A 27749-nucleotide genomic window follows, 5' to 3' on the forward strand; every position below is an offset into this window, starting at 1 on the left:
TTCATCTTGAAGTTAAATATTATATGGTTAATGTTCTTTCAATACAGTGACGAAACTCTCACGAAACTTTCGATTTGTCATTAACTTACGGATCTACGAACCAGAAGTGAGGTAAACATGAAAAACACGATATCTAATATGGACAGGCAACTTCCTGTTACGTCGGAACAAACGTCGAGTAAAGAGTATATTTCAATTTAATTTTAAAAGCGCGTATATCCATACGTGCAATAACAGACAAACATAGCATAATTGATAATGAACGTAATAAATATATTTCACACATGATTTTTTAAAAAAGAACAAACAACATCACGGGCACGTGACAATCGAAGCTCTTATCCTGGATCCTCGGGAAGATCGGTTTCGCGATGATCGGTAGAAAATCGCGTCGATGGTCGATAGGTTGTAGTCCGTGGCATTCCTCTCAAAGACGGTTGAACGGCCTCGTAACGCCTCAGAGAAGGAATGATTGAGCCGCAGTCGAAGAAGCAGCCGCAGAGCTGCCTCTCTACCATCATTTAACCGGATTAGGAAGCCAGTCTGAGAAACGGCCCTGTCTTTGCTGTACTTCAGATGCAATGTCAACACGTGTATATACGCCGTTGCATCGCCAACCACGTGTGCGTCGAAACTCTTTCGCATCGTGAACGTGCGTGCATTATCGTTTCGAACATCATCAACTGCCTTTGAACACGTTGACCGCCATGGTGGTCATCACTGATCAACGTTATTGAGTCTTTTGAATGGGCAAAATAAGATAAATTTCACGGAGTGAATAAACAATTCTCGCAGTGACAGTCAACGTGTTAAGCAGTCGTTTCACGATGTGTGTGTACACGTGACTGCACAGCACACGCTTGTAAGCAATGCGTTTGAAGTTCTCTTCCGCTTCCTGTGCGTTTACGAATAATCTAAAATAGATATCTCCAGATGATTAATCATAATTCTATGTAGTATCTTGCGAAAGGACTTGTGAAACGAATCGATCAATTTCCTTTTCTCTTTTTTAATTTCTAAATTTCAAGAGAGATTCACGCATTGTAAAGTACAAGCTATAAATATCGAAGCACTAACTCGTTACAGTTGTTGCGTAATTCGAATAAAATTTAGTTTATTTAGTAATTTATATTATAGCGTAGCTAACGTATGATGTAGCTGTATTCTATTTGTCGAGTATAATGCAGTTATATTATGTAGTGCTTTGTAGTTTAAGTCGTACACAATTGTTCATTTAATCTTGGTCTTTGTGCCGCGTAGGAAGAGCATTGTCACATAATGTTATCAATGTCTTGACCGTTATTATTACACGAACGCGTTGCATCATTATTTAAATCAGCTCGAAAGATCGTTGGAAGAATTGACCGATGAGCGAGGACATTTTTATGTTCCACGGTGATGTTCTTTTAGGTTTTTCTAGATTTCGGAGAATTTTTGGATGTTTATCTAAGGTGATAAGTTATTTCGTTTGACAGGGTTCAATGGTTTTCATTGTAATTCGATTCGATATGACTGTTTCTTGCTTTAGTGTGGTACTTAATTGTGAGAAAGTAATCCCTTGCGGTTTAGTAAAATTTATTCTCGTTGCGCAATATTTTCGGCGTTTCTCGAAAATTTGTTATACCGTGAAATATCGATATTCCGGTCGGTTGATTCGCAAAATATAAAATTCGCAATCACTCGTAGTTATATTTCACGTTGGAGCTGCGAATTGTCATGGACGTAAGCTTATGTGTTCCGCATAGCGCGCGACAATTCTTCTAAACAAGCCTGCCTAGGGCAGTATGAATTTCATGCTTCAGCCGCGTTTGACGGTTCGTTAAACAGACCACCGTGTATTTTGTAATTGTTCTCGAAAAATACATGGTATATAGCTTATTTGCCAAACAAACCAGAAACTTCCACGAATTAAAGTTTCTCTTAAGCTTCGTTCACACGTTCAATATCGAATAATGAATATCTCTAATTTAGTAAATTATGTGTCTATATAATGATGTATTTACGATGCCCGAGCGTTTCCCATCGGGTGTGGGTAAATATACTCGAGTGTAGGGTAATGTATAAAAATTAGAAATTATCAAAACCATTCATTATCAAATTCATTTGAATTTAATCTTCTGCCTTTGAAGCTGATCTTGATATCTCTTTGAATTTATATTTTAATCTTGTTTTATGATTTTCCTGGAATTTAATGTGTCAGATAAAATAAATATGTAATTTAATTTTTTTTTCGCCTATATTTCTATCGTCTGGAAATTGGATTATTCGCGATCCGTTGGATTATTGAATATCGGATTATCGGAATACTAACGTACTACAAAAATTCAAAATTCAGTGCACAATTTCAAGATTTTCAATCTGTTCGTAGAATTTTCCTTTTCCTTTAATAATAATTACTTATTCACATCGCTCTGTATACCTACTAGCACGTGATCTATACGAATGTTTGTTTCTGATTATGACTAAAATTTGTCGTTAAATAGTAGTTTCGTCAATACTGTGTAAATATATGTAAGTTTGTTAATGCTGTGTAAATAGAACGCAAATATTTCGGCGAACAGTTCACGGACTGCGTAGATTTTAACTTGAACGGAGAGTTCTCAGAATTCAAGGGAAATAACGCGAAAACCTTGCGTGCAAAACCGATAATAACTCACTCTTGAGAGTACAAGAGTCCTCGATTTCGTATCGAGAAATTCACGTAATGTATAAAATAAATTTGTATGTTTTCAATCTTCACTGTTGGCGTGTTCGTACTGAATAATTAAAGATTGTAATTATGTAATCAACTTTGATTACGCGAAAGCGCTCAAATGTCTCGTGCTTCAAATTTATGTCCCGTAAATACGGTCCAAGGCCATTATTCTTAGCTGCAAATATCGTATCATTAACTTTTACGTGAATGTATTGCAAAATCGTTATGTGACTAACTTCTGTTATACATATGTATATCGTGTATTCGTACTAATGTGTGCGTGTGAAAAACACTTTCGAATTTGTAACTTGAGTACTTATTATTTACAGAGAATAATTGCTTTTATTGTACGTTTCTTTAAAAGTATGTATATCTTGTAAAGCACCCTCTTTTAAAGTACAATATTACTCTTGAAAAAGAGATATTATTTCGCATACACATTATTGTTTTATATTCTATTCGTACTCTACACGTAACAAACAAATGAACGAATACATACGCCTATAATTAACTTAATAGAAATTTGAAAATACGAAAAAATCTTCTGAAGATAGAATTCTATTAGTGATTCTTTTTCACTTTTTACTAAAACGGAATTTTATAATCATTATCTTTTTAACTCGACGAAGATAAAGTATCGAAGTGTCATTCTTGGAAAGTTATCATATTTCATTTATAACAAGCATTTAATCAATACGTGTTATAATGAAAAACAAAGGACGCACGTATATGCACTCGATTCAAATGAAAAATATGTTCATATTTAACTGAATGAAATTTTAGCTTGGTAGTTCAAACTTTACATGTATACAATTTTATTAATCTTTCTGTCTTAAGCCTGAACGATAAGACATTCTATAATTACTATTCAACAGTTAGTGTGAATCCCGAAAAAGAAGGATCGTATTTCCCACTACAAACAATAAGCAATATGCGGTACAATAAGAATCGCTACCACTAAAATGCAAAACATCATTCTTCAACTTTAGTAAACCCGTGTAACTATAGTCGCTAGTTAAATACCGTTAAATCACTTTCCTTCTGAGCAATTCCAGAACTGATCGTAAATATCCCTCTCAATTTGTAATGCATTTTCGTAACCACCAGCGACGGTAGCGAGCATGGTTCGTGTTTGATAAGATTTTAACACACAACGCTATTCCATTCCGTTACGATAGTCTTGATACACGTGCAAATATTACAGTAATTGCGCTCACGTACTCACACGTTCCCGTCAAGTAACCATCAGTTGCCCTTCTCTTTCCTCGGGTTAATGCGTGTTTGTTGTTCACGCATTGTGCGGTCCTTCCTTTCCTCTTTGCGATTAGTTCGATAGTCTCGAGAGAGCACTTTTACTTTTGGCTGGTTTCCCTTGCGCGAACAATCGACAGAGTACTTACATGGTGGACAATTTTTCAGTCGTTGATTGCGCCGTAATTATCGTACACGGTTTAGAAGGTCCTCGGTGTCTAGAAGGTAGGAGTTTCCGGTCCTGTGGCTACTACAACCGGCAGCAACCACTTAATTACGAGTGATCAGATACCGTATCGTATCTCCATGCACTTTTGCGTATCGTCCTTATAAGTTATTTAAGATGCGCTCTGGATGCGACTAATTTGACTCAGGCTCGGATCTTCGATGGCCATTTCTGTGCACGAGGAGGTACTTGATGTTTAAAAATAGATACATTATAGGTTATTAACAGACTGGGGTTTTTTATGCGTTTGATGAGGATGGAAGATTCGAAGATGTAAAAATACATATCGTAGAATTCATACAAAATGCAAAGATATATATGTAGTATGGCGGACATAAGGCCTAGGAGTTAACGGGTGAACCACATACAATGTCACGAGAGCCGCGATGTTTTTAAACCATAAACAATGTCCCGAGAGCCGAGGTGCCGATGGGCTCGTAAATGTGTCATCGGTCCTTCAAATGGATAGTTTCATAGAAAAGGTCTACGTGGCTTTGGCCACGAGCGGTCGCAGAACACGTGCGTGGTGGGTCTAAGGGAAGACAAAAGACATGCGAGAGCAGGGCAGTTTGAGTTGAGAAGTCGAAGACTGTGAATCGAGAAGTCAGAGAGAGTGCGAGTTGCGTTGTCGATATAATGCTGTTAGCGTTGTCGAGAGAGTGTGGTCCGCGTGAGAGAGAACGTTGGATCCGTTGTGTCGAGAGTTGTCTAGATTGTAGCGTGTTATTGCGATTAGTTCATATTAAACTACCATCGTTTTTCTGTCTATATTTGTACAATCCATTCATTGTAAATAAATTACAAATATAATAACAGTATATTCCATTGAAGATACTACATATAGTATATTCAAAATATAGTACTCACTGGGATATTTGATAGGTGACAGAAATCTTTGCTTAAGCTTCATTTTTTTATTTACATAAAAATCCACTGTCTAGTTATTAAATTAGTATCGTGTAATAGTTGCACCTTGAGCAATGCTTCGTCTTGAATTATCTATCTTTTTGTTGTTCTAATGTGATAATATTTCCTTGTCAAAGCAGATTTTTCTAAGGATTTGCTAAGCTCTGGTCTCTGGATTGTGTCTGAGTACTTGTCAATGGTCAATTGCTGCTAGCAACTGATTAATTATATCCGGTTTATATATTTTATCTCTGGTTTAAGTATATCGGGGAAGTACTGATTATCGTCGTTTTTAATCATTTTGATAAATTGATGCTCCTATTTTTGTTATAGTAGGAAGGGAATATGAATGCGATCTTCTTAGAACGACTATATCGTGGCATGATTGATCTTTTTTATTTTTCATCTGCTTAGTAAAGACTACCCTGTTGAATAATGAATCATCTTTCTAAGTTGGTAACGCTACTCGACTTATCTTTATTTGTCGAATAGTCTGTTAGATGGAGATAGATAAAATAAATGAGACACCTGTCAAGTAGCATTATTCATCAGGATAAAAAGTATACAGTTGCAGATTGACAGACATATATTCGCATATTCTGCATCGATATCGTTGTGAAATTTTCGTTTTACAAAAGGCAATTGTCTGATAATGAAAATTGATGAAATTCCTTTCTATTCTTGTTCCTCGTTTATAAATACTTACAGCGTAAAAAATAAAAACGTTACAATATCTACAATAAAATCGAATTAATTTGAAGCACGAGTCATGTAACTTTCATATGGAAAATGTTTTTGCATTTTCAAAGGGAGGAATGGTAGTATGTATGGTGATATCTAAACCGGACATAGATATAGTGCTCAACGATGTTAATTGCCTTATAATATCAAGTTACATTCGTGGCACGAATTATGGTTTTGATTTAATAGAGACGACGCGTACATGGTTTTGTAACACACTTTGCTTTGAACTCTAACATTAATTTCAGTCTTTTTTCGCACTGGGAATTACGACATAGAAATTATATGCAGTAGAATTTCGATAATTCTGTATGCTTGGAAAAAGCATATTATGAAATATAATAACACCAAATTACCAGATATGCCGAATTTTCATACAAATACTGAATCATTAAGAATTTAGTACCGTAGAGCGTTTCTATATTTTGCATCTGATACGATATCACAGAAATAAAAAATAAAGATTGTCTTGTGATTTATTCATCCAAATTATTTAACAATGACAATCAGTTGGAGAGACGATTTAGTTTTAAAGTAACACATTAGAAATATGAATTACAATGTTTATAAATTTTTATTCTTCATTGTTCATTTTTACAATAATGTTACATTATCCTTCGAGTCTTAATATTCAGGATATTAATTCATCAGGATTAATAGATTCTATTATAGACAAGATTTAATTAGGATTTATCTTGTTTAATATTATTATATATACACCACTATTAAGATCAACGTTATTTAAATAAAAAATTAATCTCTTCAAACACTTACAATATTTTATACTCTATACGATAAAATACACTATAAGATAGTGGTCGATAACTGTTTATTGCATTTTGTTTAAAAATTGCTACATCCATCGCTACCCTTCGACATGCGTCAATCGTCTTTTCAAGCGAAAATTCCTTCTACGCAGGATCATTTTGTTGCAAAAAGTCGCGCCTCGAGTCTGCGTACCGTGAAATCCACGAACGAGTATCCTGCACAAATAAAAGAATGAAATGGCACCGTGCTCATGCATTTTCTCTGTTGATTTGTAGAGCGTGGCCGCTGTTTTATCCATGGTCAAGCTAGCCGGTCGGTAGCTACTTAGCCATAATGGCACGTTATCAACACTTTACATCGCTTTATGTTACGGCGAATCTCAAACACTTGCGGTTCTACGTGAAAAAAGATTTCACAAAGTTTCGTGAACACGTGTGTACATATGATAAACGTGACGATAGAAACTATTTAAGGAGCGAAGTCTCCGACGATTGTGACTTATATTTACTTGCCATTGAATGTTCGTCACGGTGTTTGCCAGATTCGTAATACTCGTCTTCCACCTTTGGATGACGAGGGTTGACTTAATTTTGACTCACATATATTTTGTTATTCTCTTACTTACATGTTATTATCTTATCAAACTTTAAGAGCGATTTTATCTTTTAGGAAAATTTAGTTACGAACGAATGGAATTTAAAAATGTTTCTTAAAATACATACAATATGGGTATAAAAGTTTTCTATTGGAAGTGTTCACAATATCTTGTGAGTCAGTGTATGTTAAAACGAACAGGTGTTATAATAAAGTAAGTTTTAGAAGAAATTACGTTCGTTCTAGCGTGCCCCGATATGTGTATAGAGATATTCTAGAAGAAACAATCGTGCCAGGATAAAGCAAGATCTCCTTCTCGAGCACAAGATATTCGTGTTACCGATGAGTTTCAACGCGATTTCACTTGCTCTGTCTTGATTCCCATCATCCGCCATCTGCTACATTTTCAGAACACCTGTTTGCCGAGAGTTCGTCCATGCTAACCAACGTTAGTTGGTGCACTTCCTCATTGTATCGTTGGTAGTTTGAGAATAAAATAAAATAGGAAAATGACCGCGTGTGATTCATACGGAGCTTAGTCCCGAGACGTATGAATATTAGCCATTTTGTTTAGTATTATGTAATCACGATTTCACTCGATATATTTTTCTCTTCTTTTTTATTGCATTCCCCTTTTCCCTTTTTGCTTATTCTTTTTTCTCTGGCGTAGACGTGCATCATGTTATAAGTGCATGCGCGCGTAGAATGCGATATGTTTCTCTCATAATTGTTCATTTTTATACGTACAAAGTTTGGAGCTTTGATATCACGTTTAGGATTAAAGTGGAAGATAAAAAGACACCCTTGTGGGATAAAAAAAAAAAAGATAGAAAATATCCTTTTACATTGACGTGGAATTTTTATGTAATCTAGTTTTATTTGATTGAAGGATGAATTGCATCAGATATTCTTGAATAAAGAGGAATATTTTATCCGTTTGACAATTATGGACGTGTAACGTATTGTGTAATAGCGTTGAGCATTATATAGTGCGATCAGTCTTTAAGTATCCAAATAGTTCTCAAATATTTTGCATATATAGTTGAGATACATAAAATAATTTAAAAAAAAGCTGAGATTAGTTGTAAATTCGTTTGACTACTGGAATAATGATTCAATTTTTGGTACAGTTATTTGTAATTACTAGTATCTGGAGGCAACGTTAATTTTTACGGCTAGGTAATTCTATTTAGAATGCAGAATATACGGTATCCAAGCAATTTAGCAGTCATTTCTTCTAGCGGTGAAAGAACTACATATATTAATTTAAACGAAGAATGAATGCTTCTTTGCTTCAAAATGCATATGTATACATCATCGTGAAGCGAATATTTGCGAACTTGGATCGATATTGCCAAGATACAGATAAATGAATTTTCTTCGAAATAAATCTTTTTCAAAACATTGTATAAATATAAAAAAAGTATTCGAATATGTAGCAGTAATATGTAATAGGATACTAGCACGATTACATAAAATGTACAGCAAAAACGTAGTATTTATGATTCTTTTTCCTTTTTTCAAAATGAACATAGTTTCTCTGTATGAAGCTACGTATTACAGTTATTAGTCAGAATGGCACAATGCACGCTCGATTAAATGTTATTTTCAGCGAAGGTTTGCATCATTTCTTGCAAGTTTTTCGTTACTAGAAAAACATACCTACAATTTATGTTGCATGGAAATTATTTCTCGTAGTAATATGTTATTGTAAGTACTGGCAGCAGGGGTCAAAGTGACTTTCAGATTATATCGACGATTTTTGTAACTTGCAATTTGTCTCTTTATCTAAAAACCACGATTCATCTGTCTGAGTCGAAAATATACTCTGAATAATGAATAGCGATAAGTATTATGCAACGTATCGTGTCATTTTCAGTTTTGTAATTTCATTTTCTCAGATTGCTTGATACGCGAACATATCTGAATCATTGGTCGATCATAAGGAGTTAAATAAAAGCTTAAATAACATATCAATACTTACGTTACAACGTTATCTAGACTGACTATTGGGTTTCGTAGATCCCAATGTTCGAAATTGTTATTCAAGTTTCTAATTTGTTCTTACTATTTTAAAAGTAACCTACCTCAAGCAAGATCTTCGGGAAGAACAGGACATTATCTGGAAGTTTACCAAAAAGTCATCTATTTACTAAACGCATAACGCTAGCGTAGGAAGCAACGGAGTTACAAAAGTATCATTTTTAAAATTTTTCATTCTTAGCCCGTAAGATCATCCTTTAACAGTTTTGATGTTCTCCTAATACAATGTTGATTTACTTTGAATTCTGACACTTGAAATATGTATAGACGATAAAAATGTAGATATGTATGTATGAACATGTATGATACGATCTTATTAGTAGATGTGAAACTTTCAATACGCATTTCTATTTTTCTAATTGTATTAGATCCAACAAAAGTAACCTATCGGAGCCACGTTCCTTTATCTATCCATCTTCTCATCTTTCCTCGGAACATACATCTCATACAGCTTATATTATCAATTTCTAAAAGAAAGAAGAGCACAAGTCAAAAAGGTTAAATCTCAGTCTTTAAGTTCTAACATCGTTCCCATTCATTATACACACGTTTAAGGCACCTGTCTTCTTGAATACAAAATACGTGTCGCGAATTAGCGAACTGGAGAAGACGTAGTCGTGGTCAATTAGCTTACATAACTATGCAAACACGGGAAGCGATAAAAGTAGGTAGCTTCATTGTTCGTTCATTTGTCAGCAACTGCATCATCGTCGCTATCAGAGTGCAAGCTACCTGCTTATTAACCATGTGAAAATACGGTGACTCGCACAACCATCGAGGAGTTCCGACTATTCATGCTTTTCCATCTAGAAAGCGCTCGGTTGGACTCGAACGCATTTAGGATATCGGTTTCTTACGCGCATAATACGTTATCATTCTGTTAAGCGATTCTTTTTTTTCTTTTCGATTCACGGATACAGCGTATCGAAATTTTGCCTAGTTATACCGCTATACTTTCCCTCGTTCATCTGCGGAAATATTATATATGGTGAGAGTTGGTAGAAACTTATCACGAAATAACCGCGTTCTGATCTTACATCTGATTCGTCGTATTTATTGCAGATTCTTAGTTCGTTAAGCTGATGTCTTATTCGTAAAGAGTACTAGAATTTCTAGAAATTTTGTCGATCCTTTCTCAGATTTTTGTTGTACCGTATTAGATTCTATCTTAAATTCTTATGTTAGATCATTTTGAAAGTCTCGTCGGTTTTAAGTCATTAATTTTGTGAGGGCATAACCTTTTCGAAATTGAACATTTTTATTTAAAACAATTCTCGTTATGTTCGATACGCCAATGAATTCTTCTGGAACTCTTTGGTAAATCGAGAAATATCTATAACATAAGGAATTATTATTTGTTAGAAGGTATGATATGTGAAAATGATGAAAAATTCAGGGGAAAAATGGTGCAACTACATCTTCCTTAAAAGACAAGAGAACGCTTTGTAACAATTGTATTTATGTGAAGAATTTTTTAATGAATTAAGACATACATACATTGAAGATAATAGCGTCATACTAAATATATTTTCACTTACATCATTCTGAAATTCTCATGACTTTCTCATATTTCATACTTCGTATTTCTCATATGATAGCACCATTTTGCATGTTTCTTCTGTAAATATACGTTTTTACACCTTGTATGCAAACTGAGTCGTTCAAATTCCTCAAAACATTTGAGGAAATTACAGGATTTTATTTCATCACATACAATGGAGACTATTTTCCACTTAACATAAAAATTCTGGTATTTAAGTTTTGCAATAATTCAAACCTGGTATTTTTAAAAGCAGTTCAATAAAATTATACGAACTTTTAATTCATTCCCATTAATTTCTACAAAGTTTAGCACTTTTATACAAGTCTAAGAGAAATATGCAGTAAAATATCAAGATGGTAGGTAATAATGTTTTGGTTTTCTTTTGAGAGAAATTCGATTAATTAAGAAAATAACCACCAACGTAGGAAAGATCCCGAAAAAATTCTGAAAATGAAACGAGAAGGTTGAAAAATCATCGGTAATTGTGCAAGAATTATTGCGGACTCGGTATGTATTTGAAAAATGTACTGTACCAATAACCTAGAAAATTGATTGTATCTCGATCGGAGAAAGGCAGCAACATTAAAAGTAACAGTCGTCTAAAATAGAACGATATTAGGTACTTTTTTCTTACATTGTGCGTACTCCATAATTTTATATATCTATTTCGAGTAGCATGCATTTTCTCTTGTAACACTTTAAACTGTGAGTTTCTTTTCACTACGCTTCTAGGCTTCGATATCTACGGGAAGTATGATAATTACATAATAACCACGATTCAATATTGCTTATGTCCGAGTTTATCCGTAAGAGATGTCTGTTTTATCATCGATTCAGTTGAAACGTTAGCTTTCTACCGAAAACTATTTCTTATCGCCGTTGACGTGGCGTTATCAATTATTATCACTGGTCAATTATACTTTCTATGCGTGAAATGTTTATTCTGATACAAAAAATTCATACAGTTACCTTTCAAACTGTGTAATATGATATATATTTTCCATTCTTTTATTAGCTTTTTAATAGTAAGCATGCATAGGTTTTTAATAATTCAATAAGAGTGCGAATGTTTATGCAAATTTATGTTTTTGTGAATAGAGCTAAGGATATGGGAGCTAAGCAGAAATTTATTTCATCTACCAATTTGTCATACGACTTCAATGCACGTACAAAGCCACGTACTGTGAATGGCGATCCTGTGCTCGATAAGCATGAAGCAAAGAACGGTGCACGATGGTATGAGTTTCTGAATTGCGTTAATGTTAACGAATATCTCATAAATTTGATCTTCTTCACTTCTTTTAATTTAATTTTTGTATGCGAATTCAAGTGTCTTAATTTGGTTGCCGCGTTACTGAAATTTTAAGAGAGCCTAACTAAACATTTAATTAAAAGAAAAAAAGAGCTGGAATATAAAAACACAGGTTTAAACGTTTCTTACTGTTGCATAAAGAAATCGTTTACTAATTGATTTTATAGCATGTGCGCTTTAAGTAGACTAATAGCTCGCCGCCAAAGAACGTTCGTTTGTTTAATCGTCAATGGTTCTCCTTCCACGTAGCGAGCAATGAAACGGAGAAATCTTAAGTAATATTCCTAATTATTCTAAATATTGTAATAGCTAATTGAAGGTGACGAGAAAATTCAGATTCCTACTAATTAAATTGTTAAAATTGTTAAATTGTTTAAAATATCTATCCACCTTAAAATAAACTAGATAGGCTGAACAATGTTACAGAAATCTCAAGATATAATACAATTATGTCCCGCAATTACTTATTATTTTATACATTTCTGTTATATTCTCGATTGTGTGAATAATTCTGTAATTCGCTATATGCATAATTCATTTTGCAGAATTATGCATACTTATCTTGTAAATATAGGTCATTCGTGAAAAGTCACTAAAATGGCATCGGTTTTCCTAATTCAGTTCACTTAGGATTTTCATTGTATTTATTTCCATAACGAACGCAATATCGGCTGAATCAACTGCAAACTGCACGCTCACGAATGGAATTCAGGAACGGTTCGTTGTCACGGCATTTTCGAACGGGGGTCTATTGTATGTACAGTAGAAGACCTACAGTTAAGCTGGGTGACTGAACGCCAAATAAAAATAGGTCGACGTTGATGACAATAAGAATGGTACGTACCAACACCGTGTCATAAATGTCGTCTTTCTGATATTTATTAAATTACCTGGAACCTACGACTCGCTATTTGACAGATTTCCTATCGCGTGATTCCGCCACAGCAGGTGTTTAAATTTATTTTGGTAGGATATTATTCAACGACTAGTAAAAGCAAACGTGAAGATAAAAGACGGCTTTGTATATTGCTTGATGATCGTTCTTCCGACGTTATTAAGAACGTTGCAAACGCTTCTAACGCGGGAGAAAACGATGCTGAATAGTTGTTATTAATGATCGGAGCAATTGCATATTAAACTTTCAACTTCAAAGCCGTGTGATGAGTCGTGGTGAAACTACGGTAGGAATGGTAACGGACGATATTTTATTTCAAGAACAAGTAAGTCAGCGAGGAAGCGGGATAGTAATTCATTTGTGAATATGAAAAAATTCATAGCATCTTCGACGATTGATATAGGCAATTTTATAGTTCTTAAATAAAATTGCATTTATCTCGTTTCGCTGTCTACATCGATTATCATAAATATTTTAGTGATTAAGCTTAATAGTTTTTCGTTTCGTGACTACGTATAATCAGTTTTAAGATTCGACATTGTGAAACTTAAAATTGAAACACGCCATTGTATTCAAATGTATATCGTCCTCGAAACGTGAATTTTCGTTTGGCTAGACGGTCCGTCAACCTCGAATACTTGGGGCAGCATCGCGATGATTGATTTTGCATGTGTCTAACACGCGCTACTACGCAATTGCGTGTATACTCTCGTATGCACCTATTGAATCGCCGATGCTAGTACAATGCTGCGCAAATACAAGGGGCTGAAAGAGCATCGTAAATTGCACTCTGCTATGTATCTGCTTGTTGACAAGCGTCTACAAGTAGAAAATTCCGTAGAAAAAATAAAAGTGATTTAAGATTTAAGATTTAAGTGTTTAATATTTAATTCCGTATAATATCTGCCATTATCAATGGTTACATTAACTGTTTGCGTGGGTTATTAGGGATAGAACGAAAGGATTACGCGGAATTACAAATTATTATGTTTCAAGTACTCTAAGAAAGCTTAATTGATTACATTATACATAGCTTGTATTGCTATGTGTTCTTTTAAATTGTCTGCGTTAGTTTTGTGCAAGTTTCCAGGCATCTGTATTTATTTTCATTCAATTATATCCAGTTATTTCGTTTTACAACCGATTAAAGATCCAAAGGAATCGTTCTTGTTATATATGTGCGTTTATTTTAACTCAACTCTACACTTTACTATTTTATTATTTTAGAAATGATAAAGAAAACGTATATATTTCTATAACTTGGTGGGGAAGGATTCGAAACATTGAAATAACAGAATCAAAATTGAAAGAGAAGCCAAAGGAAAACAAGAAATCAGATGTAGTACATAAAACGAGACATAATCAAGCAAACATGATTCAAATGATTAATCACCTATTTCATTCTAATCAACCGTAAAAACACATTTTACAATTTTTTCTATATCCTCTCCGAAAATGACGAAAGCAACGGAATTAACATGAAATAAACGATGTATTTTGCAATACAAGGAATTTTTATGTCAAACACGTTGCATTTGTATAACGTTACGCATCATGGTACACTGCTGTGGAATACTTTCTGCAGCAAAGCGTAAATTATTTTATTACGAAGTGGCACTCGGCTGCATCCTGCGACCTCATTCGTTTCTTTTAACACGTCTAGTTCTCTTTCTCTTCCTAAGAAGTTTCTCTGTGTTGCACGTACTACGTTCGAAATCGATAAAATCGACGATAGACATATGTTTTGATTGAATCTGCTTCAATCGAACGGGATCGAACTACTTATTAGCACTTATTGCGCGCAGTTTCATCCTATGTTCTTATTAAACCTGATTAACTGCTTTAAATGGGTCAACTCGTCTTCTTGATACTTTTGCATTAACGGTATCATCGTCGGTTGAGTATGAATAATACGCAGGCTAATGATTTTCAAACATGATAGTCCCCTCGTTGAAATGTAGATTTACATGATTGAGAACATGTACGTATGAAGTTTTCAAACAAGTGTTTTTATTGTACAACGGAAGAGAAAGATATTCTAAATTGGGTATAATATAGTCGTCTTTATTCTTTTTTGATGAATGTTTAAAAAAAATATATATATACATTATTTAGCGTAATTATATACCAAAAGGAATATTTTACAATTAAACATTATTTTAACCGTGTAAATTACTTAACTTTACACAATTTGACTGGTGAATCAACATATTTGATAATTAGAATTTTATACATAACCGTTCAACAGGTATAGCGTATCGTACTTTTGCGATATAATCACGTACGTAACTTAGAATTAATATCAATTATCGTAAGAATGAAAAGTGAGGAAAAGAATTTTTTTTTGGAAACAAATAGTTGATTTATTTCATGGACGATACTCATGTAATACGTTTACTTTTGATATCTATTTTAAAATTTATGCTTTGGAGAAACAATAGGTATATCAGTTTTTAATTTTTATAAAATTATATAGTTAAAATTTTCAAACACGAAACTTCGAATTATGGAAAGATTGTAGATAATGTATTCTTGATAGGAATATTATTTTTACGCGAATTTGTAGTTCAAATGTCATTGACGATTCTGTCTTATTTAAAAGAAAATGACGTAACGAGGTCGTTATGACTGTTTAACCAATATGGCATCCTTTGTTTCAATATTGGCCTACATTGCTTTCACTTTTTACGTATCCTTACTTTCTCATGGTCACGCTGTGAGGATTATCCGAGTTCCATTGAAACCGCGTCTGACTAGTTTGCGAAAGAATTAGAAAATCGCAATACACGTAAACCGCGTGTTAATTATGTAAAAACATGCCAGCGGATGAAATTACTTGCTTACTTCGACCGAATACTTTTAGCAAATAGTTCATATCTTATTATGTATTTCAAGAAGTTTGGGGGAAACTAGGAAGCGATATAATATATTAAATCATCCTACGCGTTAATAATGATGGTTTTATATAGAAAGCTTATTACTTATTCCCGCGATAAAACAAGTGCACATTTCATAAAAGAGAATTTCCAGTTCTGTTAAAATTTCTTATTCATTAATACGACTATTACTGCATATGTGGTCAGGTTTCATCAATTTATAATTTTTGCATAACATGTTTTGCTAATCAAATGACATTTATTATAGATATAAATCCCAAAAGCAAGATACTTTTTTACTATTTCAATTATTTAATTATTTAACAATTAAAGAAAGATAATGTATTTCATGAAAGTTTGAAGAATTTATATAAGATGGTATAACGTATATTCTAGTTTTTAAGAGAGAGAGTTGAGAAGATTTCTAAACACGGAGGTTAATTGCGGTGGCCGTTTCGTTTCATTTTCACTCCATGCAGTCTGTTAAGGATATATCGATATTAAGTAGTAAAAGCTAATCAAATAATATCGATGAAACAAAGTCGTGGCAATGTAAGAGTGAACGTTGTAAGACGGTGTAATATTACACGATGCAGTCGTCCATTCAGGAGAGTCGTGAAAGCGAAATTGTAACTGTCGGAAGAAAACTACGGTTGCGCTACTTTTCTCCGTAATTGTCCAAATGATCAAACAGTACTCGTTTCTTGGTCAAATATGGTGCAGAAGGTAACGAGCGAAAGTAAGAATTCAATCGATGATGTAAATTCCATTATCGATTATCCTTCAACCGATTATTATCCTAGTTCTTTTCATTTTATCACTATTCCGGATGTGATATCATAAGATTTGTTTAATCTTGCGGTTTTATCTCGCTCTTATCTCGATAAGCAAAAGCACGTTTAATAATGTTTTAATGGTAATGTATTTTTTAATGCTAGACAAGTACAATTGGATTGAAAATGGCTGAAAGATCAGCAGGGAGAGTATTTCTCATCTAGTACCGTAGAATGATGACCTCCAATTTAATTTTATTTAACTTTTACTATATTTTATTTTCTTGCGTTCTGTAGTTTATATAATGAAAAATAATTCAAATTAAAAATTAATATCCTAAAATGTCAAAATGTCCAATAAAACTAGGCTATGACGTAAAGTGAATTTATGATCTAATCGCACGAAGTATGAATTATCATCAGCGGTTATACTTTATAGGGTATACTTTAAAAACACGCTCGTTTGATATTTTCTGAAGATTGCAGAAGAATTCCTGATAAGTAATGTATCCTTAAAATTTTTAATGAAACCGTGATAGAAAGCGCCTTGCTCTGACCAAATAAGTGCACTGCGTGTATAAAGCGAATAAAAGTCAGTGATTGTCGAAGAGCTCAATTATTTAACGTTCACGGTCACGCCTCAGGATGGGCACGAAAACGAAAACGATTTTTAGTGTTCATCAGAACACCGACTATGCTCGTGATTCTGTGTAAATTTTCGCATCGTATGTTTTTCATGGCGTGAACAAAATATCCGGCGGGAAAAACTCGAGTGAAAAGTGGACGCTAATGAACAGCTTGCGGAGAAGCGGTAATAACGATGCGAGTCGAACACTTTAGCTTGGCAAAGGGCAATAAAGGTATAATTTAAGAGATCTGTGCTTTTTTTTTCGTGCACTAAGAGAGCAACTGTGAGAGCTCATCCAATTCCTTCGGTATTGCCAGTCGTAGATACGTATCTTAATGGGTGAGAATCAGCACGGTGAACACGAGTTATGAACGTTTAGCTTTCGAACTTTTCCAATGCAGCGTAATAAGTCTTGACATTTTCAGAATTTATCGATATTTTTATCACAGTGAGCGTAAAAGAGATTGCGCGATAAAATTGAAATAATTTCACACCATCCTATGTTGCGGAACTGTATTTCTCCTATTTACATTTACATTTAAAGTCATTGAACTATTATTCTATTTCGTTAATTTCTAAAGATAAAATGATTTTGCTTATAATTTCCTTATACATGGAATTAATATGCTCAAATTGATATAATAACATGTGTCTGTTTAATTTTATTACAAGAAGGATTAAAATTTCTTTTCGTATTAAATTTATTTACTAAATATATACGTAATAATTCTTACGTTTCTTTTGTAACTTAACGTTATTGCATAAGCAATTAAAATTTTTATATATAATTATCTGCTTTCCGATAAAAAAGACGCTATCTTTTATTACTGCAAATTTATCTTGGATCCAATTCCCACACCTGTGTAGATAGTCAGGACTTGTATTTTGTATATCTGATCTTTCTATACATATACATATAGTCAAATTTCTAGGTTCATCTCGGTTTACGTTAGATGGTATTTACATACATACATATTCTGCTATTTATGGCCCTACCTGGACTTTTCCTATATCTTCCAACCTTTTTCCGTTTCATGTTTCACTCCACTCCGTAAAAATGAAACGATGTCATTTTCGATCACATTGTGTTTGCGTACAGGTGATCAGCATCGTTGTTTGAACTGGTGTAATTTCTATCGAGGTGGGGTTAGCCTATTTGAAATATCGCCCACTTTGTCGTGCTGAAATTGGCTATACGGAATACGACTATTTTGAAATGGAGACACTGTGTAGGATTGACGTAGGATTATACTTTCGCCGGTAAAACAATAAAATTGGAGGTGTACAAATATAGCTTGATTAGGACGAGGTGAAACGAAATAACGACAACAAATTTGTCCAGATGTATTTGGATTTCGACGCTTTCCAATCGTTTATAAAACATGGGACATAATCATTTGATAAATCCGTAGAAATATAGTAATGCCTAGTAAACAAATTTATAATCAAAATATCTTAACCAGAAATTTCCCTTAATTGCGGAGAAAAACGTGGGAGAAAGAAACTTCTTTAACTTCTATGCTTCTTACTAATAATAATTATGTTGAAAATAGTTGAATAACTAAGATATTCAAATATTTAAACTAATTTGCTAATTTAAAACTAATGTAAACATTCCCTTAGTACGGCCTATTAGTGAGACTATTATTAGGTTGTTAAAACTTAATTGACATTTCTATTAGAGGGAAAATTAGCAAATAATACGCAGGTCCCGGTGGGCGCTGCTCGGGAATAAATTAGGTAAATGCGAGGCAAACCCAGTTTAATTACAGATTAAGCGTTTGTGGGCCAGTAAACCTATTGTCGTTTAGGTGTGGCTATGTCGTCGTGGCTGCACCTAGAACCTTCGTGCTGTTCGATAATTAGAAGACGCGAATTCGTGTCTCGACTTCCTTTTTCTTTTATCGAACCAGCCGAGAATCGGCCGTAAGGCTGCACCGTTTGAACAATTGGAAATTCACCCTCCTTCGTAAATATCTGTTAGGATAAAAAATAAGACTGTAGACTTTAGAGACGAATAGAAATTTACCAAAGCCTTTAAGAATTATTGATTTGAAGCTCGTGTAACGACAAATAGAAATTATAGAATCTTAGTTTAACCCGTTAACTGCGGAGTTTAGTTTAAAAAATTAGTTAAAAAAATACACGTCGATCGGATGGTAAATGCTCTTATTATAAATCTTAGAAAAAAAGTAAAGCAAAATGAGGAAGAATTACATTTTTATTCGATAAAAAATTAGCAATCCATTGTTGGAAAAAGGTATTGTTATTAAAGACTTAAAAATTGCCAAAAAATAATAAAGTAAAATAAATAAAACAGAAAACAATTCGAGGAATAGACGATACATTGGGGGAAAATATTCGACCCAATTTATAAAAAGCGGTACATTATACGGACCATAACTGATATACCAAAGAGAATAATCAAATAACCGAACTTTTGTTTTCAAACTTTTTTTTACTGGAAGTGTAAAGGAAACATACCGCTAAATGTAATTTATATTACTTTCTACTAAAATTTTGAGCTTCTATAGTAAATGGTAATTTCTTATTTTACACGAAGTGTATACACTTCAACTGTAGCAAAATAAAGTTTTGGATTGACGTGTATACACGTCGAACGCATTTAACTGCTTAAATAAAGAATTCATATTCTTCGATGTTATGATATAAATCTTATCCTTACGTATAATTACGTTCAATGTCAAAATAAATCCAAGTTCTCAAGATCTTCACTTGCTGTTATTTCCGGTTCGTCATACCTTCGTTCCAAATTGCCGAGAGAGATCCAGTTCGCTGTACGCGTGCAGATGAACTGAGCGAGTCGTTTAGTCAAATCTAATTGACGAACCCGTAATTTTGTCTTGAAAACGCATCACGAAACATGCGTCCGTTACGTAAACATGTGACCTGTCATACAGGAATGAATGGTGAACGGAAATGTTCCTTCCCACGTGGCACGATCGAAACTCTGATTATTTCCCGTTAGCTGTTCCTTCCGCGGCGTGGAATTTAATTTATCGATTAATCGGATACCGTTCTGCTCCGGAAAGGAAGGAAACCATGGAACTAGCAGGATAATTAGGTTTAATTGAACCGCAGTTTCTTAGAAATTCAGCCACTGTTACCGGCCACGGACAGCAGAGCTCCGTAAGAAGACTCGTTTTTTCCATTTGTCTCTCCGGTTGTTCCATGAAACATTTTTCATCCGCTTCCTGATTAATTACAAACGAGATTTATGCAACGAGCCGCTATGTTGATTAACGTTTTCGAACGTTTGCTCCAAACAATTAATATATCGGTCTCGTTAGGCAGATTGCTTAAACTCTTGTGTAACGTATATATTTCTTTATTGTGAAAACGAATAAATAGGATAATAAAATATGACGTAAGAGAAGAAAAGAAAGGAGGAGAGAAGAATTATATTTGCTAATTAGATTTCATGGTGAAGGCTGTGTTCTATCTTAATTTACATACAGTGTGTGTATGTGTGTGTGTGTATTTTTCGTAATGTTTGCGAGTTGAAATGGATTGGAGAGACAAGATAGAAAATTAAAACGATAGGCAAGTGGAAGAGATATTAATTTAGATGTCTAGATAATACAATAATTAGTTCCTCTAGAAAGTAACTCATTTAGAATATTCTATGATATTGTAATAAATACACATGTGTCAGAACCGACTGTTCGGTAGTAAAAATACAAAATTGTAAAGAAAAAGACATTACAGTTAATGATTGAACGTATCAACCTTTCGCTTTTACTTTATCGCTGAATTTCTATCAATTTCATGAAATTTTTGGCGTCAGAAAATTATCCGTTCAACTGTGTGAAATTGTTAATTATCAATTCATATTTTTCAACAGATATATTGAATTATATGTGTGTGAATATATTCTATGGTCAACATTAATTCAAACGATAAGGAAATAAGTACCTACATATTCTCTAAATCGTTCACTCTAAAATTTCTAAAAACTCTTCAACGTTTCTGTATATATTATGAAAGTTTACAAAATAGACGCTTCGTATAAATGTAAATGAACTACTCTACATCGAGCAATGAAATCACTGGACCAGAGAACAATAGAGGATCTTTGGGAATATTTTATCCGAACGAGCTATTGATGTACTAGGTGATTTAACTTTGCAAATCAGTAGAAAGTAACAGTTGTACAAGGATAGCAGATAATTAATAAAAGAATATATGAAAGTTTTATATAAATATTTTTAATAAAATGAATAAACATTGGAGGCTACTAAAGAAAATATCTATATTTATGTAAACATGCGATTTAATTTTCTTCAGTAATCTTAAAAAATATATTGTATGATTTTTTTTTCGTTTCTCATAGAAATTTCTCATTGAATTTAGTGATACAGCAAGAATTTCAAGACCTACAGATATGGATTTTATGCGTGATATATTATTACGATACAAAACTAGTCAAGTTTATAAAATTATTAAAATTTTCGTAACTTTGGATGATGAAAATAATTTTAATTAAGTTTAAATAGTTTGCATAAACGTATTACGAGAGTTATTTATCTTTCTACACATTCCACGAAAGGATATCATTTTCTATAAAAGAATACAATCTTTACTTGTCTTTTCAAAATTATCACTTCAGATATAACTTTAAATACAAATATGCTGCCTATGTAAATACAAATATACATTTAAAGATATACTAAATTACTGTTAGTTGAACAAAACTGACAAATTTATTCAATATTCCTAATAATTGAGGAAATGTTATAGGTATACGTGTATTCCTAGTTATAGGTATATGTGTATATAATTTGAATGCAAAATTTTTTTAATGAACTTCGCTGATGCATTAGCCTCTCTGTTCCAGCAAATGATACAATATAAGACGTTTTCAGGATACAATTAGCTAGATATTATCTAGAAATAATATTTTATATTTTGTAATAGCGTGTAAGTAGCGTAGTAAACTTTGTTCACAAGTAGTCAGAGAAGTCGAAATCTTTCAGAGAATTTCTGTATGGTACTTACATTATATGCGCGTAACGTGATTATTACGTAGTACATTTTTATGCAATTTTTCTGTTGTATAATACATTTTTTACATATGTATATCGCACCTGACTCATAATACATATTCTAGAACTTTAAAATATAGGTGGTGATGTAATGCATATAAGCCTCGGAATAGTAAAATGTTTTTTTTGTTTGTTTATAAATTTGAATAAACATGACTCTTTAACGTTGTAGTAAATAATCTGTTATTACCTCTTTTTTGGCTATGATTATAAGTTTATTTTGAAAAATAGCCAATATGACATTGGCAATATCTCGTCAATAAAAGAGAAATCGTATTCCATCAGAAGAACAATCGAGTGAATGTAAGTTTCGTGATGCAGAAAAAGGAAAATTAACGAATATAATTGAAGAACTATGTAGCATGCTTCATATTCACTTGACTTAATACGATCTGATCACCATTTATTCAGATCGTTTCAGCACCATCTGAGTGGAAAAATGGAAAACCTATGAAAACGTTAACAACGTAGTTCAAGATTATTTCGTGTCTACCCAATGAAGTTTCTGTAAAAAGAAAAGATCGGAAAACAAGTTGTACGTTGAGAGATAATACTAAAGATTAACAAAGATCATATTACTGATTATGATATATTTTTTACGTAAATGTAATGTAATGAGGAGTCTTCTAATTGATAAACGACATCGATAAATGTAATTTGTTTTAAAATGAATAGATCCAACCGAGTCTAAATGGAGAAATCCTCTTTTCTTTTGTAATTATATTAGGTTATTGTATGCATAATTATTTCGAGATAAACACAGATATTTACCTCAAAAAGTAAGAACCATTTGAATCAATACACTTTTTTGACAGCTATGTTTAATTTCAGTTTTGTAAAGATTTTAATGTTTTGGTGCAATTTAGCCAAGTTTTGAACGAATATATGCAATTGCTTTAAAAATATTATCAAATCAAATTAAACATCTAATAAATCCAATTACACGTTTCTGTAAATTTATGCTTTCCATAAATATGTAAATATCGGCGTAGTCTAAATGTAATAAAGACTTAACAAATTTTCAGACAATCTGATAGTATGAAAGGACATTTGAATCCGGCATAGATTTCGAATACCCGCAGTCAGTGAAAATATAAATTTTCATTAGCTCGCGTTGTTACTCGCGTAATTGTCCGGTAAAAAACCGTACGATATGTTATATTTTTCGTTCATCAAAGACGCGTAACGCAAGAATTTCCTGTACGCTCTGCCGGAACGAGTTCTGAAACCTTAAAAACCCATGGCTAACGACTCGTCGGCGAACCATAATTTTAGTCGAAGACTCTGGCTGTATTCGATAAAAAGCTTAATCCGTCTCGCTCGTTAAAGTCGACGTGCCCACTTTCGTGCTTTCACCCTTATTGCACGTGCAACGCGAGCGAATATTAATTATGCTAGAAAATAAACTAAACTCGTCGAATAGACTCGCGTTCCTATCAGAGCCGCCGGCGACACGCGTGTTACAAAATCACGTGGACTTTCTTTCGTTCTGAGCATGAAGTAGCTTCTTCAGTGAAGCTACAACGGAAAACCTATTTGTTGCCTATTTGTCGCCTTAGTTTTTATGTAACAGTTTTATCTTTGTTCTTAAAAAAAGTTAACTAGACCACGTGTGGATAAGCAGCTAATACATAACTATTCATTAGACAGGAGAATTTATAGCATGTTTGGTTATTTCGCTATTTTCCTGCTGCTGTAATAATAAACTTCATAAAGCTTCGGTCGAGTTTTCTCAGTTCATAAAGTAACGAGGATGGAAAGATCTAGACGCTAGTGTTGTTGCTGCTTGTTGCAAATAGTAGCCAACAAGTATCAACTTGTACAAACGTTCTATTCACACTGGACCATTGTAATCAGAAAAACATTTGGTTTTTCTTCGAGTTTTCGAAGAAATCGTAACAAGAACATTCGTTCCTAGCAGAAAGTATACACCGAAGGAATGCTTGCTCCTATCACCATATGTTGCTGTGTGTTTATTTTTCTTTGATCCTTGTCTCTCCAAATAGAAAGAGACAACGAGTATTAACTTCAGTTACTGACAATAGAAACACAAGGAAAGCTGAAGGAACATTGAACAAGAAGCAGCAACATTTTCAAGAAACATGGAACATCAACAGAAAGTTCCTTGTTGTTGCTTTAGCGAGGATCCAGCTTAAGCTTCGAACAGGGGCAGATAACAAGACAACAAATAGTAACTTTTGTTACAGACAACAGAAACGTGAAGAAACACGAAGAAACATTGAAACACCAGTAAAAAAATTCCTCGCTGCTGCTTGAGTCAGGACGCAGCTTTAATCATATCGTGCTTCTCGCGCGTCCTGACTGTTACACGAAGAAGATATCCGAGCGGATGAAATTCAAAAAGATGATGACTCGACTTTTAAAAGAGGAACGGCGAAGCTCGAATTAATTTCATGTAAGAGGGTTGTGAATCGGGTTCATGGTTGAATAACGGGTCCATGGCCAGAACAGGGACAGGATCAGAGACGAGATGACAGCTGGTCCTCGTATCGCCTTATATCGATGCAGCGATCGATAGATTCCATAACAGGACGCGTCTGAGCGTATTATGTAAACCCTCGGGGACTGGACAATCGGGTCACCGAATGAGTGAGCCTCTAGTTTTGCGAACACTGGCTTGCTCGCTTTCGATTTTCATTTTTGACTGAGATTCCAATGGCCCTCTTGCACTCAGACACAGGCTGAACCAATAAAAACCTGCGCTCGAATAACTGGGTCGCTCGTAGGGGTAAGTCAGTGTGATATTTGAGAAGTTTGATGTTGTAGTCTGTGGTTTTGGCGTAGTAATTGCGATTGTTTGAGGGTCTATATTTAAGTTTATGAGTGCTAGGATAATTCTAGGGAAACGAAATAATCCAGTAGGATCATTAGGGAATTATTAAAATCTTCGAAAGTTATTGTCTCGTTAGGAAACTTACATTGTAATTAACATTATTGGACGTGTATATGCATATTAGTGTATACCGTAGACTATGGATGATTACATATTCATGAGAAATTTAAATATGCAAACATGAACAGAATATATGTAATATAGAAACATAGAAAAAGATGTTCAAAGTCGAATATCGATTATTACATTAAAAGGATAAAATGTACCTCTATTTACGTACTGTTTCTACGTTGGTAAAAGTATGAATTTGTATCTGTGCAAATCCATCGTGTAATCATAATAGGAATCTCGGCAATTGTGTATAATAAAATGAAGTTTCTCGTCCACATTCTTCGCGTCTCTTGATCATCATTATAATCAACATCGATATTCTTATTACTGGACTCACCCAAAAGAAAATCATCCAAGTGCGTTTCAATATCACGTTAAATATCAAAGTTCAGTACACCATGTACTTTTAGTAAAATTAGAACGTACTTCATTAAAAATAATTCGACCCTTCTGCTATGATCTATTTAGAAGTGGTTACGTATTGAACAGAAACTCTCCTCTTACGAAGCAGATATCAAGCGATTCGCTTGATCTAGTCGTCTAATTAGTACGCGCCGAAACTGAAAGCTACAGTAAAAAGTAATATTGACCTAAAATTTATGCGTTAGAATCTAACCACCGATCGAACTGTCAGGTGAAAGTCATATCCACGATATGTTTGTTCCAATTTCAAGTAACTATTTATTTGTTTATTTTACATGACACGAATTACTTATGCTCGAATGCAGAAGCAAAACCGAGATCGAAAGTCGGAGAAGCAGATCCGATCTGTTTTGCTCTAGTTCTCAGCGGTCATTTAAAAATTTAGTTCTTTCTGATTACTTTTTGACAACCCTCGTGTTTGATCAGTGAACCGTGTAGAAACATAATAGAACATCGGTTCGAACATAAAATTATCCGTAGTTCTATTTCTTGCAGCGTCAGCATTTACCGCTATCATAAACTTTCGACGCCTTCAAAAGATTTCAAGTAAGTACACTATACGCGTTTCTTGTTCTTGAATCTTTGCAGAGATATCGATATTTAGATTCGTATTTATCGCTTTTATCGAGATAATGTGTGTAGATATTTTCACAATCTTTCCGCGGCATAAGTCGTGATTGGTTAATTAACGTTTCACTAATGGTGATTAGATGATTGATACATCATTAGCAGGTACTATGCGAGGCAAAAAATTTAATTCTTGTATACTCTTGCGTTAATGAATTTTATGGTATGGTCTTGCTACTGTTTATTGTAGCTATAAGTGCAACGTGAATGTAAAGTGTAGGCTATAGAAGTAGGTTGTTTTTCAAATAAAAATTAGAAATCTCGTTTCATTTTATGCAATAAAAAAGCTTATTTAATATCATTTTGAATGAATATCTTAATTGATCTTAATTGCCTATCATTAGAGTTAAATAATTTTTATCTCATAGGCATTTGATACATTTATATGTAGTAAATAATTTTTTTTAATATTTTACTTTGTTTCGTTTGTAACAATATTGTTATAAATCTAAATTGGATATCTTTTGAAGAAATGAAAAGGAATTGCAACGGTACAAATACGTTTGAAAGTATACTTCAATTGAAGCTTTCATTTAATTTTCTATCTAACACTTCTTACTTCGTTTCGTTCTGCTTTGTCGTAACAAAACGTACCTGGAACTGATCCAAGACTTCGGTCACCAAATTCTCTTGCACGACATACCACTATTGTTTGGTATATTGCACAAATAGCCTGTCGAGCAAAGACTAATGAGAGATATTTTTATGCTTCTGTTTTCACAGGAAAGTACAACTTCTTTCTCCTCTTTTCTTTTTCTTTTTAAAGAAATATTTCCGTTACGCTTTATAAATTGTTTCGACATGGATTATATCTGCGTACATATTAAAAAGAAGATTGCAATTAGGAGAAAATAGGAAGTAAATAAATTGCTATATTAAGATTGAAGTTTCTGGCGATACAAATTCATCAGTCAATGATCTTCGCGTATATTATTAATGTCCGAAGTTAAAGCAGACAGTTTAGTAATTTCGCATGAAATGAAAAATGTGATTGTATTAATAATCGCTTATACGTTCTCTGTTATAGAAACCGACATCGTTTCTAGATCGAAACTTGTCACTAGAGAACTAGTTAAAATTCAAAATAAAGCAATTTCAAAAAGAGCACTTTCACAAAACCGATAAATTTCATATAATGGCAGTTTCACTTTACTTAATTGTAGGAATATTTCATATCAATATTAAGTTTATTTTCTGAATTTTTCCAATTACGAAGGAAAGTTTCTCTTAAATTTCATATACTCACACTAAAAGAATGAAAATACAGATATTTCAGGTTAGATTTTCATATATTTCACGAAAGATTTCTCCAAATAAAAATTACACATTATACAGGCTGTTTTTTTATTTTGCATTTTGCCGTAATTTCTTAACAAACTTCGTTATCTTATTTTACAGAACCGCGCAGCTGCGTTTG

The 27749-nt window shown here is 33.5% G+C and overlaps 1 protein-coding gene across 13 annotated transcripts in view; it reads left to right on the plus strand.

The window, feature by feature from the left end:
* LOC122566701 overlaps positions 1-27749 on the plus strand; it is a 123479-nt gene that overhangs the window by 59649 nt on the left and 36081 nt on the right. The window contains exon 1 of one of the 13 annotated variants that reach the window (XM_043724338.1): positions 26234-26251. The exons of the other annotated variants lie outside the window; for them this stretch is intronic. The gene's annotated coding sequence lies outside the window, so the exon portion shown is untranslated. Of the gene's footprint in view, positions 1-26233; positions 26252-27749 lie in introns of those variants that run through there. 13 annotated transcript variants of the gene reach the window in all.

The sequence above is a fragment of the Bombus pyrosoma genome, linkage group LG4 (genome assembly GCF_014825855.1).
Source record: "Bombus pyrosoma isolate SC7728 linkage group LG4, ASM1482585v1, whole genome shotgun sequence".
NCBI lineage: Eukaryota > Metazoa > Arthropoda > Insecta > Hymenoptera > Apidae > Bombus > Bombus pyrosoma.